Below are 15,536 nucleotides of genomic sequence, written 5' to 3' on the forward strand. Positions count from 1 at the left end.
AGAGAACTTACGCACAAAGGGTATGATCGCCAGCGCCTCGATATCCAGCTCCCGATTATCAGCAGATAACCGTTGATGAGAGAGTGAGTTTGGATATGGTCGGCCTGCCTATTTATGCCCCACACACAATGCAATCTCCTAGTCCCTACAATCCCATTGTCCATTGGCCGAAGGAATTCGGCCCTGCATCATAACAAAAGGTCATAGGGTGATTCATACAGGTGGGCTGTGACGATTTCCAACAGCTCAGGTGGGTGGGAAACTGGGTTTCCCGCCGCATACCTGAGTATGTGCAAATCATAGAAATGGACATAAACTTCTTATGTCCATAACTATTCGCACGAGCGATTAATACGCTCCAAACCAACACCGGAATATTGCTAATTAAATACTCTTCCGATGGGTACCAAACACTGCTGTATGATTCCTGTTAGACCCTTCGTACGATATAAAGAGGGATTCCTCAGCTCTGGGACATTGTATTTTAACCAAACTTTCAGAATCTATCAAAGGGACCATGATCTATAAACTACATTAATTGTGAACATTTGTAACGAATGAGTCGCACGCTACGATCACATAAACTCTACCGTAAATGCGCATACTGCGCGTGCGAGTGCACGCTATTGCGGGTATGCGCTTCCACGGGAGAGCGTACGCATGCGCAGCACGGACCAGTGTGCGGTGCAAATATGGCAGTGTGCATTAAGACATTTTTCTGACTTTGACAGTCCACCCTTTGGCAGTCAATAATAACTGCCACAAAATATTTAAGGAGAAAAATGTAAGTCAGGGGTTAATTGATTTCCATGGTTGGGTAGGGGAGGAGAGAGGAGAAGGTGTGAAGAGGGTATGACCTAGTGAGAAAGCAGAAGCATGTGTGTATGAGTCCATGTTTGGAGGGTCATGTATCATCGTGCCGTACGTGTGGTAAATCAAGCTTCGAGGTATTGCGAAGTATACATTTGAATTCCTTCTTATCCTGTGGTACAGGTCTGTGGATGGGCTGTCAAACTTTACCGAGCTCCTTTCGGCTGTAGTTGTAACAAAATGGGGATGCACATTTTAGTTGATGATACATGAATGGGGGAGGTATGTGGTTGCTGATATCTGTGCCTGAATTCCCTATCGTCTATGTGTGTCATTACCTGAGGGTTGTAGAGATGAAGATAAAGAACATTTATGGAAAATGCAATGATATTCTATGTCAGGGAAATGTACATTCGTCGATTGAGGTCTTGATTGGTGTCGGTTGATTGGAGTCTTCTTCTTTGTGCTTTTGCTCATAAATCGTGAGTAAAGCAAACAACGTCCATGGATTTACAAAAATGTTGGGCTAGCGTGATTTTAAAGTTCCTAGGGAAACTGGGGTACCCATGGCATTGTCCATCAAAATCTTGTATATCAGGTCGTCTGCTCTTCTTCTTTCCATCTTTCCGTTGTCGGCCCCTTGGCTCATCAAATCCTTCGTCTACGTGGGTCTTTGTACCTCGGAGGAAAACATAGAAATGGGTGAAAGACGGACCGTATACTCATTACATCATTACGTCATGGTTTCTAGCATTGGGTCATAAATCAAATCCAGGTTAATTACAGTTTCCTCACTCCTCAAGCTCATCACTTTCGTACTTTGTTTACACCTCATCAAAGCCTGCCCGCATCTAAATATCAATCCAAACGATATAACGACACCCAAAATACACAGTAGAAACTTTCCAACATCCATTATGACTCCTTGAGCCCAGTCTCCTAAACCGGAGAACCAATTTCGCGGGTTCAACCATGACACCCAACCAGTCAGCTCATTACCTACAGCAGCAAGGGTGAGATTGTGTTTTCGACGAAATTCCCACTTTAGTTGGAGAATATCGTCCATCTTTTGGTCTATGACCTCTACCGGATCCTCGGTGCTATTGGTGATATACGTGCAACACTTTATGCCGTACTGTGTTGCCAATGTAACACAATATCCGCCTGTTACTGCTGTAAGATAATTAAGAACCATCCTATGCTGAACTAGTTCTGTTTTGTAAGCTTGAAGTTCTCTTCCAGTGTATCTAAACGTGTCATCATACATTTCAGTGATATTATCTAACAAATTGGCGAGTGCGGAAATGTATCTATAATTCATCACTCCTCGAGCGGTACGAGTGAAATCTAACGCTACCAGAACCTGAATCCCGGTGGATTCATGGATAAGATCAGAGGCCGGATGCTCTAACCTTTCTGACAGTTGTCTTTTAACTCGGTGTTCGTAATGAGTGTGAGTATAAGGAGCTTGGGCACCACGGTGTATGTCCTTCATTTTGTCATGTGTTACAGTCATCACTTCAGGCAATACTTTTCCAACATAACACAATCCTTCAGAGTTTGGGGCAAGCCACTTGTACGCCTTTCTCCCGCATATGAAATATGCATCATCGGGGAGAACATATGGGACGGAGAAGGACATGACCATGTTACAAACCTTCCAGGTGAAATCTCCTGACCCTAATTCTTCCATCTGCCTAATGCACGTATCGGTTTGTACGATATGTGCACAGTATCCTGGTGATACCTCTCCAACTTTAGTAATCCTATTTCCTAAGGTATATCGATACCGGAAAGATTTTCCTCTACTGGCTATGTGGCGTACGAGCTCTGTATCTGTAGGCATTCTATCTGCTCTGTGTGAAAAGGTCATGGTAAGGTTGCTCCATGACACTTCCCAATTTCCCGGTTTTCTGGGATTGGAGATGTTAAAACATATGAGGGACCTATCCACATGGTATTGGTGGAGCTTCAAACTAGGAGGGCTGGAGATGTTAAACCTCCGGTCCACCGGTCTCCCACCACTTAGCTCAAGTACCTCCCCTAACGTTAAAGGAAATGGTACTAGCCCTGATTTACTGTGACCCTGAGGTACTTGAGAGCATACCCAACAATCTGTTTGGTTTAACACGTTACCCACTAAGGAGTGATAGTCACTCAATGGATGCCGGTCTATATGGATATTAAAACTAGATTGGCATTTCTTTATGCATCCATCTTCAACCAGATTATCACAGAGCCTACAGATACAATTTTCCTCAGCTAACAATCCATCACAATTTCTTCTATCGGATCGTTTTCTGATACTCGCCTTTGCTTGTTGGATTGGTTGATCTTGGAAAACTACGCCTCCATCATCATAATCGGAACCCATTCCAGAACCTCTCTCGACCTCTATGGTACTCTCGCCGGAATAGACTGCTCTGGTCAACATCATGGTCAACATCAAAATCCGGATCACAGTCTCTTTGGGCAAGTCCATCTTTGAGGAGGAAATAGAGAAGAATGAGAAGGGGGAAACAGAAATTTTAAGGGAGAGGGGATGGGAAGTGGAGAAAAACAATAAAAGGGAGAGGGGAGTCGACAACTGCTTCCGGTCTTCAAGGCTCAGGTGCCGCCTCAGTCCTCCTGGAACAGACACTCCAGTGATACAACCTCTACCGTCTGTTCCTTATCACGGGACTTCTCTGGATCAGCAACCTTCTTGCAGTGGGATGAATGGACCCAAGTCTCTCTCTCAGCAACCTTCAATGCTGTGGTGCTAGTCAATAAGACCTGGTATGGTCCTTCCCATCTATCAATAAGACAACCTGAGCGTAGAAAATTTCGTATCATTACATAATCCCCAGGTTCAATGTCATGACAATTACTATCTGGTAAATCAGGAATCACCAACTTCAGATTATCATTTTGATTCCTCAACTGCTTACTCATATTAATCAAGTACTTTACAGTTACTTCATTGTTACATTTCAAATCATCCTGAGGGTTAATCATGACATGCGGTTGTCGACCAAACAAGATTTCAAAAGGGGACAGATTAAGAGGGGACCTGGGAGTGGTTCTGATGCTATACAAAACAATGGGTAAAGCTTCTGGCCACGTCAATCCTGTCTCTGCCATTACTTTACTCAATTTATTTTTAATAGTGCTGTTCACTCTTTCGACCTTCGCACTCGCCTGTGGACGGTACGGAGTGTGCAGCTTGCTATCAATTCCCATCAACTTACACATTCCTTGAAAGACATCACCTGTAAAATGGGTACCCCTATCACTTTCAATGATTCTAGGGATACCATATCTACATACAAATTCCTGCACAATTTTCTTAGCTGTAAACATAGCGGTATTTGTAGCTGCTGGAAAAGCTTCGACCCAATTTGAGAAAACATCTATACAGACAAGTACATACTTTAAATTTCTACATGGGGGCAATTGAATGAAGTCAATTTGTATTACTTGGAAAGGGCCGCCGGCAGGTGGGATATGGGATGGTTCTGTAGGTATTGCCTTTCCAATATTCTTTCTCAGACAGGTAAGGCATGACATTGCTCTTTTACTAGCATGAGAGGAGAATCCTGGGGCGCACCAGTATGCTCTTACCAATTTGCACATCCCCTCCTTGCCTAGATGAGTCAGCCCGTGAGCTGCTTCAGCCAGACACGGAAGGTATGCCCTGGGGGCCACTGGTTTACCATGTCCATCCGTCCAGAGCCCTGAGGACTCCTGGCCATATCCCTTTGCCTTCCAGACTGCTCTCTCCTGAGTGGAACACAAATTCTGCATTTCACACAACTTTCGTGTGTTGATGGTATTAAATACCATCAGTTGTGTGGTGTCTGTCCGTATGGGGGTAGCAGCTGCAAGCTTTGCAGCTTCGTCTGCTCGGCTGTTACCAAGGGATACTGGGTCTTGACTATATGTATGTGCTTTACATTTGATAACAGCCACTCTGTCGGGTTCCTGTATCGCTGTTAGAAGCCTTTTTATATGAGCTGCATGCGCTATCGGTGTGCCAGCTGCCGTCATGAAATTTCTGAGCCGCCATAGGGCTCCGAAATCATGGACTACCCCGAACGCGTATCTGGAATCGGTGTAGATATTGGCTGACTTTCCCTTAGCCAATTCACATGCTCTGGTTAGGGCGACCAGTTCAGCAACCTGGGCTGAGTGAGGTGGGCCTAGTGGTTCCGCTTCTATGGTGTCTTGGTCATCTACGACTGCGTATCCAGTACACAAGTCTCCCGAGTCTGACTGTCTGTGACAACTACCGTCCGTGTAGAACGTGAGTTCTGCATCTTCTAGTGGATTGTCACTGATGTCAGGCCTTGCGGTAAAATTTTGGGTCAAATATTCCATACAATCATGTGTATCTTCCTTTGCATTAAATCCTCCTTCCCCATCACTCTCACCTCCCACCCTTTGTGCCTGTCCAGGCACACCTGGGAGAAATGTTGCAGGGTTTAATGCACTGCATCTCCTTATGGTGATGTTTACGGGGGCCATTAATGCCAATTCCCATCTTGTAAACCTTGCTGATGAGACGTGTCTGGTTTGGGCAGAATTCAATAAGGCAGATACCGCATGCGGTGTATGGATTGTGAGGTTGTGGCCTAGCACGACATCTTCGCTTTTTGTCACTAGCAATGCTATCGCTGCAACGCTACGCAAGCATGTGGGGAGGGACCGCGCTACCGTATCTAGCTGAGCGCTGTAGTATGCAACTGGCCTGCTGGCATCACCGTGTTTTTGTGTTAGTACACCTGCTGCGCACCCAGCACTTTCTGTTCCGTATAGTTCAAAGGGTTTCCCATAGTCTGGCATACCTAGTGCTGGTGCCTGCGTTAGGCACTGTTTGAGTCTCTCAAATGCTGTTTCGGATTCGTCTGTATGCGAAATCCGATCAGGTTTGTTTGAGGAGACCATTTCCTGCAAAGGTAGTGCCAATATGGAAAACCCTGGGATCCAATTACGGCAATACCCACACATTCCTAAAAACGTCCTGATCTGTTGCTGGGTTTGTGGCAGTGTCATGTCTCTAATGGCTTGGATTCTATCAGCGGTCAGGTGTCTCAGTCCTTGTGTTAGACAGTGTCCCAAGTATTTTACCTTAGCTTGGCATAATTGCAACTTGTCTTTGGAGACCTTGTGACCTGTGTCTGAAAGATGAAACAGGAGCTGTTTCGTATCCTTCAGGGAAGCTTCCAGTGAATCTGAACACAGCAGTAAATCATCCACATACTGTATCAATACTGATCCACTGTCTGGTTGGAAAGACTGTAAACAATCATGCAAAGCCTGAGAAAATATACTTGGACTATCTATGAAACCTTGGGGTAACCGAGTCCACGTGTATTGGACTCCTCTGTATGTGAATGCAAACAAATATTGGCTGTCAGGGTGCAGAGGTACCGAAAAGAAAGCGGAGCAGAGGTCAATAACAGTGAAAAATTTGGCAGTGGGAGGAATTTGCATTAGGATGACAGCTGGATTAGGCACTACGGGGAACTGACTCTCAACTATTTTGTTAATCCCCCTTAGATCCTGCACTAGCCTGTAACCCCTCCCCCCACTCTTTTTAACAGGGAAGATGGGACTATTTGCTGTGCTGGACGTTCTTACTAGAATGCCCTGTTGTAGCAAGCGCTCTATTACGGGAAAAACTCCTAACTCCACCTCTGGCTTCAGAGGATACTGTGGGATTTTTGGAGCTATCCTACCATCTTTTACTTGCACAACTACTGGAGCTACGTTTGCCATTAATCCAGTGTCCTGTCCATCTTTTGTCCAAAGTGACTCTGGTATCTGAGATGTCATCTCTTCTACCTGGGATGGGTTCCTATTTGTCATAATGGTGTGTGACATTAATTTTGATGGGGAGTCTAACATGTCTCGTACTTCCTGAGCGTGATTCTCAGGGATGTCCAAGAATACACCTTCAGGAGTACAATAAATGACGCAACCCATTTTACATAGTAAGTCTCTTCCCAGGAGATTAGTTGGTGCAGATGCAGCCAGCAAAAAGGAATGCTTGGTATGCAAAGGCCCTATTGTAATCTCGGCTGGTTTGCTAACAGGGTAGTGCTGGACTACTCCTGTTACTCCCATGGCTGGAATTGTCCTACCAGTGGTTCTCATGCCCACTGTCGAATTTATCACTGACTTGGCCGCCCCTGTGTCTACAAGAAAGTTTAAAGTTTTACCGGCTACATTGATTGCAATCTCTGGTTCGCTTCCAAGACTAGCAATCAATTTAACTGGTTGCAGATTACAGGTATGGCCACACCCCTATTGGGTATGCTGACCTCCCTGAATCCCGCTGGCAGCAACTACTTGTGAGGGAGTTAGCTGGGAACTACCAGAGGCATGCCAGTCTCTGTTTGGGGGATATCTTTTTGTTTCCCCTGTATGTGGCTCAAAACTCCGCCTCTGTGGACCCTGCTCCCAATGTCGTGTGTTGTGTTGTTGTCTAGGGGGTTGAAAAGACCTTTGTACATTCTTTGTTCTACATTCTCGTGCAAAGTGTCCCGGTCTGTTACAAGAAAAACATGTTATTACACTTGCCTTACCCACAGGATTCGGTGGTACATACGCAGGCTGCCTTGTGGTCAGCGCCTGTATACTTACGGACATCAACTTATCACTTTGCGACTCCCTGTGCCTAGTGATATTTCTGTCGTGATCAATAGCAGCCTCTCTCAAGGTGGACACTGACAGACCTCGCCAACATGGCTGCGTGGTCTGTACCCTAGCTTTTAATGTTTCTTTCAAACCATCCATCAGTACAGATACTGCTACTTCTCGATGGTTTGGGTTGGTCTTAATGTCTTCTATACCAGTGTACTTTGCCATTTCTAATAGTGCCCGGTGAAAATATTCTGTTGCCGTTTCGGACTCCTTTTGCTTAATGGAAAATATTTTATTCCATTTAACAACGGCAGGGAAATACTCTTTTAGCTGTAAATTTATCCTTTTTACATTATCCTTGTTGTACACGTCTGTAAGCGGTACATCTTTATCCAATGCACAATCAGCTAAAAACTGAGTTGCATCAACATTGGAAGGTAAACAAGCTCTTAGCAGTATCTGCCAATCCTTGTTGTTGGGTTCTACCGTGTTACCTAAATCCCTGATGTATTTTTGGCTAGCAACTAAATCCTTCCTGGGGTCAGGAAATTCGGACACTATTGTTCTTAATTCCATTCTGGAAAATGGAGTGTACATGGCAATGTTCCTTATGGGAGTGGCTCCAGAGACATCTGTTTTTCCATTGGGGACTGCTATTACCCTTACAGGAGCAATTCTAACAGCCTCTTCCTGTGTAGATTCTACAGCTTGTTGTGGTACAATTGTTTCAGTGTAGTGCATGGTGCCGTACTTACCCGTTGACACGACCTCACCTATCCCTCCGCTAGGGGCTTTCACTAATCTCGTGGGTGTCGCTGTGCCTACTGTGGTCTCTGCTATGGTGGCTGCAAGAGAGAGAGCTGAAATTGTTGCTGAATCGTCCTCTTGATCACACTCCTGAGGAAGGTTCAAAACAGGGTACATCTTGCACGGGTTAATACTTGCATGAGTTATTTGGTTAACATCATTAACATTTACAGTGTTACTAAGAGTTTGTGTTTTACAACCCAGTGCGTTTCTCTCCGCAATCAACTTTTCTCCTGCAATGTATGGTGGGGGGGGAGCTGTGGCAATCAACTTCCTGACTGCCCCAGATCCTGCCGCCAGAGCCAAACCTCTCTGTATCTCACCTTCCTGGTGCCATAACTGTAAATAATCATGATGCTGAATTCGTCTCTTTGCTGATTTTACGAGACATATCCTCCTCCTTAAATTTTGTAACACTTCTGGACTGAAGCTACCTATTCTTGGGAATTTGTCCCTGTCTTGTATAGTCATTCTCTCCCATTCATCACATAAAGATTCGGTGTGAATTCCATATTTTTCACACATTACATATCGTGCCGACCCAACTGGTCGGTTCACAGAATCAACCTGAACCAGGGTTGATCGCCCCCTACCTGAGCAACTGGCCCCCATGGTCTGCAGGTGTTGCTTAGTCCTCCTTGGATCTCTGTATCAAGGTTTTCAGCAAGCCTTTTCAGACAACCAAATTACTCCACAGTAGGCCGGCGGTGGCGGTTTACCGAGTACCCCACTCACTCGCCCACCTCGACCAATACGACCTGATCACACCGACGTGGTGCTGGCGTACTCGATACAGGGCCCCTATGGAACCTTCAGTTTACTGGAACATATGAGGGTTACCCGCAGGACACTTACTCTTTCCAGTAAAGGTGGGGTTGTTAGATAGTTCCTGAGTGACCAGCGAACTTCCCTTCCAAAAATAAAAAATTACACAAATCACGTCAGAATGTACAAATAGCGTTTGTGACCACTTTACTCTAATGGTATTAGGTCAGATCACTAACTACTGCACACAATTACGTGCGGTCCAATCGTTCAGTACACGAGCACTACTTGTCATGTACTGAAAGACCAATGGAATCGATGTTTCCGGCCGCGATTCCTTCAGCAAGAGCTTGTATGGCCTATATGGGTTCTGCACCAACACCCCAGGCGTTGTGCCACTGGACTTTTATAGCGGACCTTTTACCTTACGACCTCCTGGTCTTGTTACCTTATGACCTCCTGGTCTTGTTACCTTATGACCTCCTGGTCTTGTTTACCTTATGGTCCGCTATACTCTAATGCTCAAATATTATTTAACCAGGGATGCCTCCCTGGCCACCGTATATGTCACTTACACGTATGTCCCTTGACGAGTACCCGGCTTTCCTTTTGGTTCCACCTTAAAGTTATATAAACTTTTGTATACAAAACACACTCACTCAACACATGTACACTTTGTTTCTATATCTATTTCTGCGCAGAAATTGTCTTCAGGCCAAGAGTGTTACCAATTAGGAGCAGGATCTGTTAAACTAAATTTCAGATTTTCTAAAAATAGATTTGCGTTATTTACCGCTTCGCGTTATCTATCGCTGTGCGTTAATTATCGCCTTGCGCTAATTATCGCTTTGCGCTAATTCAACTTTTTCGTGACTTGAGCTACGTGAGCGTAACCGGACGCTACGTTGCGTAATGAACGCTGCGTGCGTCTGCCTTTGGATTGCGTACGCTAGTCTTTGTTAGCGACACGTGTACGCAATGCAAAGGATCCACCGTAACACAATATATTTATTTATCAATGTAGGTGATCCCTGATCATCTACCGCAATCCACACTGACTGCCTTGTATCTCAGACAAACCGTGTGTTTGTTCTATACTTTAACTATCACCTCTACTATTAAATAACAGCAAATCTCTTTTTAGCACTTTCTATCAACTATAAAATTTGGCAAACAGGAATAGTGATATACGAAAAAATGAAATACACAAGTGAAAAGAAATGCAGGTATGTATGCGTACGCAAGACAAAAGAAAAATAAACAGTTTTAAAAAGACACAAGCGTTTTGTTCTTACTTCCGGTTACCGGGTTCCTTCAGCACTCTTTATCTAAGCGAAGCAGACGCTTATCCCGTCAGCAACTGCGAGACAACCTCCCACCCTTTTGCTGGGGGATAATGTCTGCTGATCTACCTAGTGCAGATGTGAAAAGGACCGGACGAGCCCGCAATTGACAATGCTAAATTCCTTTGTCGTATAATCAACCCTTTATGAAGCTAAGAACACTGTACGCTGTTCACTCAAGAAATACCGTAATGGTACGCTAGTTACGTAACGATCGCTCAGCCGTAGGCGAGACGCTCAGGCGTCACGTTCGCTCACGGCCCAGGGATCACAGGACACGTTATTGGTTATGTCTAGGGGAAAGATTCGCTGTAACGTAGCGTACGCTAGAGACCACGAGGAGGTCACCAGCGATGCAGACGCTCACAACACTATACCTTTATGTTAAACCTTATACCGATGAAACACACAGAATACCTTAATGTGAGTACAGGGTGTAAATGCAACCTTGTGTAACCTGACTAACTACAAAGCTGATTGAGCGTCACCGACGCTCAAGTGAACACTTAACACTATAGTAAATACACTGATACTGGTTTAGGTTTCCAAAGCCTATTAACTGTATTATATCTAATATACTTGTAAAAGGGGATAACAGTACATATGATACGCTACAATATAACAGAGACCTCCTAACCACAGAACTAAACAATAAATACAATAAGACAATACTACGCTGACCTAAATGAAATACAATACCATACTATAATACTATAAGGTATTTAAGAGAAAAGAGGAGAGAGAGAGATAGAGAGAGAGAGAGAGAGAGAGATTGGCTCGCAGAAAGACAATGATTATGGAGAGAACTTACGCACAAAGGGTATGATCGCCAGCGCCTCGATATCCAGCTCCCGATTATCAGCAGATAACCGTTGATGAGAGAGTGAGTTTGGATATGGTCGGCCTGCCTATTTATGCCCCACACACAATGCAATCTCCTAGTCCCTACAATCCCATTGTCCATTGGCCGAAGGAATTCGGCCCTGCATCATAACAAAAGGTCATAGGGTGATTCATACAGGTGGGCTGTGACGATTTCCAACAGCTCAGGTGGGTGGGAAACTGGGTTTCCCGCCGCATACCTGAGTATGTGCAAATCATAGAAATGGACATAAACTTCTTATGTCCATAACTATTCGCACGAGCGATTAATACGCTCCAAACCAACACCGGAATATTGCTAATTAAATACTCTTCCGATGGGTACCAAACACTGCTGTATGATTCCTGTTAGACCCTTCGTACGATATAAAGAGGGATTCCTCAGCTCTGGGACATTGTATTTTAACCAAACTTTCAGAATCTATCAAAGGGACCATGATCTATAAACTACATTAATTGTGAACATTTGTAACGAATGAGTCGCACGCTACGATCACATAAACTCTACCGTAAATGCGCATACTGCGCGTGCGAGTGCACGCTATTGCGGGTATGCGCTTCCACGGGAGAGCGTACGCATGCGCAGCACGGACCAGTGTGCGGTGCAAATATGGCAGTGTGCATTAAGACATTTTTCTGACTTTGACACTGTAAAGAACAATATTACTATTCTTTGCAGGTGGACTACAGGTGCCAGCGGGCCCTTTATGTTCGGGCATGCTGGCACTTGTGGTTCTCCAAGTGCCAGCATGCTGGGGCAGGCTTGCTGTGATCTGTAGGCCACCTGTAAAGAACAGTATTAGCATACAATGAACCCCGCACCCACCGCCACCAGGGGTGCGGGGCATAGCACTGGGCTATCAGCCCAGTGCTGGTTGTTGCTCGGGAGGGGGGACCCCATTTTCCGAGGAATTCCAGCCCTGGGCTGACTGGTTTGGGGGGTGTTTAATGGCATGGCAGGGGGACCCCACACTGAGTGTCTCCCCTGCTATGGCATTATCCCCCCTGGCTGGTTCTGCCTGGTTCTGGTTTTAGTGGTGTGGGGGGACTGCACTTTTTTTTTCTTCGGTGGGGGGGGGGTTTAGCTGCAGTGCCTCCCCAGGCCCTGACCTCACCGCACGTCACTGGCCCAGAGCCGTAACCTGGCACACAGAGCAGTTGCCCTGAGGGCGCAACGGCCAGCGGCTTGTAATGAGTCAAATTGACTCATTACAAGCCGCCTCTGCTGTGTGCGCCGCGCTGGAGAAGCCAGTCCGGAGGCAGGGGAGGAGAGCAGCAGCGCCGGAGGCAGAGGAGGAGGAGGGAGGGGGACTGAAGCCGCAGCAGCGCTTATGTTATTGGTAGAGGCGCCGCTGCAGCAGTCCCCTCTCCTTCCGTATTGGCTGCCCAGCGCTGCTGTGAATGCTGGGATGCGGTTCTTTCATCCCAGCATTCACAGCGGCGGCGGGCAGCCAATACGGAAGGAGAGGGGACTGCTGCAGCGGCGCCTCTACCAATTACATAGCACTGCTGCGGCTCCAGTCTCCCTCCCTCCTCCTCCCCTGCCCGGGATCTGCCAGCACGAGGAGCCTGACTGCCAGCGGGGAGAGATGGTAAGTATCTCTCTCTCTCTATTTCTCTATTTTGTCTGCCGCAATGTGTAAAAAGGGGGACTGGCTGCCGTAATGTGTAAAAAGGGGGACGCTGTCTGCCATAATGTGTAAAAGGGGGGACGCTGTCTGCCATAATGTGTAAAAGGGGGACTGGCTGCCGTAATGTGTAAAAAGGGGGACGCTGTCTGCCATAATGTGTAAAAGGGGGGACGCTGTCTGCCGTAATGTGTAAAAAGGGGGACGCTGTCTGCCGTAATGTGTAAAAAGGGGACGCTGTCTGCCGTAATGTGTAAAAAGGGGGACGCTGTCTGCCGTAATGTGTAAAAAGGGGGACGCTGTTTGCCGTAATGTGTAAAAAAAGGGGACGCTGTCTGCCGCAATGTGTAAAAAGGGGGACTGGCTGCCGTAATGTGTAATAAGTGGACACTGTCTGCCATAATGTGTAAAAAGGGGGACACTGTCTGCCGTAATGTGTAAACAGGGGATGCTGTCTGCCGTAATGTGTAAAAAGGGGGATGCTGTCTGCCGTAATGTGTAAAAGGGGGACGCTGTCAGCCGTAATGTGTAAAAGGGGGACGCTGTCTGCCGTAATGTGTAAAAAGGGGACGCTGTCTGCCGTAATGTGTAAAAGGGGGATGCGGTCTGCCGTAATGTGTAAAAAGGGGGACGCTGTCTGCCGTAATGTTTAAAAGGGGGACTGTCTGCCGTAATGTGTAAAAAGGGGACGCTGTCTGCCGTAATGTGTAAAAGGGGGATGCGGTCTGCCGTAATGTGTAAAAAGGGGGACGCTGTCTGCCGTAATGTTTAAAAGGGGGACTGTCTGCCGTAATGTGTAAAAAGGGGACGCTGTCTGCCGTAATGTGTAAAAGGGGCTCTACCTGCTGTAGTGGCGCTACTGTGTGGCATAATTTGAATAATGGAGACTACTGTGCACCGTATTATGAATTGGTATTATTTTGTGGCCACGCCCCTTCCCCATGAAGCCACGCCCCTATATATATTTTTTGCCACCCCTATCTTGCATGGGGGGGGGGGCGCCAATGCCGTTTCTTGCACACAGAGTTAAAATGCCTAGTTACGGCACTGCCAGCCCCACTTCATCCATTTAGATAATGGCGAATGCTCCACTAGTTTCTCATGTGGGACGGGGGTCTCCGGCCACAAGATCTATACCTGGAAGAGCAGCGAGGGCTTTCTATCGGTATAAATATCATGTTGGACTCAGGGCGTGTTCTGGAAAGGAGTCATTTGTGCTAGGTCTCGCTGTAATCAGGCGTTTATAGTAACACAGGATGGGACTGGCGTTGAAGTTTATCTACAGAGGACTACGTGCTGCAACATGTGGGAAATTACAGAGATAGCGCTAAGTCCCATCGCATCATTTCACCTTAGTTCTGTCATCTCTCTGACAGTGACTGCTGCAGGCACTAGGGGGTTTCCCACTGCGGCTGCTGGTAATTCTCCCCAAGCTGCGCCACGCCACCACTATATTCTCTAGGCCCCGGCTCCCATGGGCTTCACAACTAGAAATCTCCCCTTGTCAGTAATCTCAGATGCAATGACCCGTGACAGCATTGGGGAAGCCCCTGGGGCATTGTGGGGGAGAAGGGGGAGTGTAAGCTGCAAGTAAGCCTGCACCTCTGTGTCACGTTGTAGCCAGGTGTCAGAGCTCAGAGATACACTGACATATGGGGCAGAGGGTGGGCTGAGGCCATGTGTAACTCGGCAGGTACAGGTAGTATATGTCATGCTGTAGCCAGGTGTCAGAGCTCAGAGATACACTGACATATGGGGCAGAGGGTGGGCTGAGGTCATGTGTAACTCGGCAGGTACAGGTAGTATATGTCATGCTGTAGCCAGGTGTCAGAGCCCACTACACTCAGTACCCTCAGATTACTTCCTCACACTCCTACCTCCAAGATTTCTCACGTGCTGCTCCACTTCTCTGGAATTCCCTACCTCTCCCCCTCAGACTCTCCACCTCTCTACAAAACTTCAAAGGGGCTCTCAACACCCACTTCTTCACCAAATCCAGCCAAATCTCATCCTAACCCTCTGTTCCACGCTCTCTATGTACCCCATCTGTGTCACCCCTGTCTGTCTACCCCTCCCCTTTAGAATGTAAGCTCTCACGAGCAGGGCCCTCTTCCCTCATGTGCTTATCCTTTGTCTTACTTTAATAATCTTCAACTGTACCACATCCAGCAGTCTTCTGCCACCTGATACTTATTCCAGTGTCATCTGCTGATGTAACTATGTTTATTTACCCTGTACTTGTCCTATATTGTCGTCAACTGTAAGTTTCTGTTTTCCTGTTTGATTATATGTTTATGTACTCTGTAATTGGGCGCTGCAGAACCCTTGTGGCGCCATTTAAATAAAGGAGGATAATAATAATAATACCCCTCTCCCTGCGTGCCCCTGACATTGGGTGTAGTATGTGTTGCCGGCGGTCGGGCTCCCTGCGACCAGCATACCGGTGCCGGAATCCCGACCGTCGACATACCGACAGCTGGGCGAGCGCAAATGAGCCCCTTGCGGGCACGCTACGCTCGCCACGCTATCTATTCTTCCTCCAGGGGTATCGTGGACCCCGAAGAGGGAGAAAAGTTGTCGGTATGCTGGCGATCGGGATTCCGGCACCGGTATGGTGGTCGTCGGGAGCCCGGCCGCCGGCAACCTGAAGACCACCCCCTAATATTACACCATC

Source organism: Pseudophryne corroboree, chromosome 11 (assembly GCF_028390025.1).
Source record: "Pseudophryne corroboree isolate aPseCor3 chromosome 11, aPseCor3.hap2, whole genome shotgun sequence".
Lineage (NCBI taxonomy): Eukaryota > Metazoa > Chordata > Amphibia > Anura > Myobatrachidae > Pseudophryne > Pseudophryne corroboree.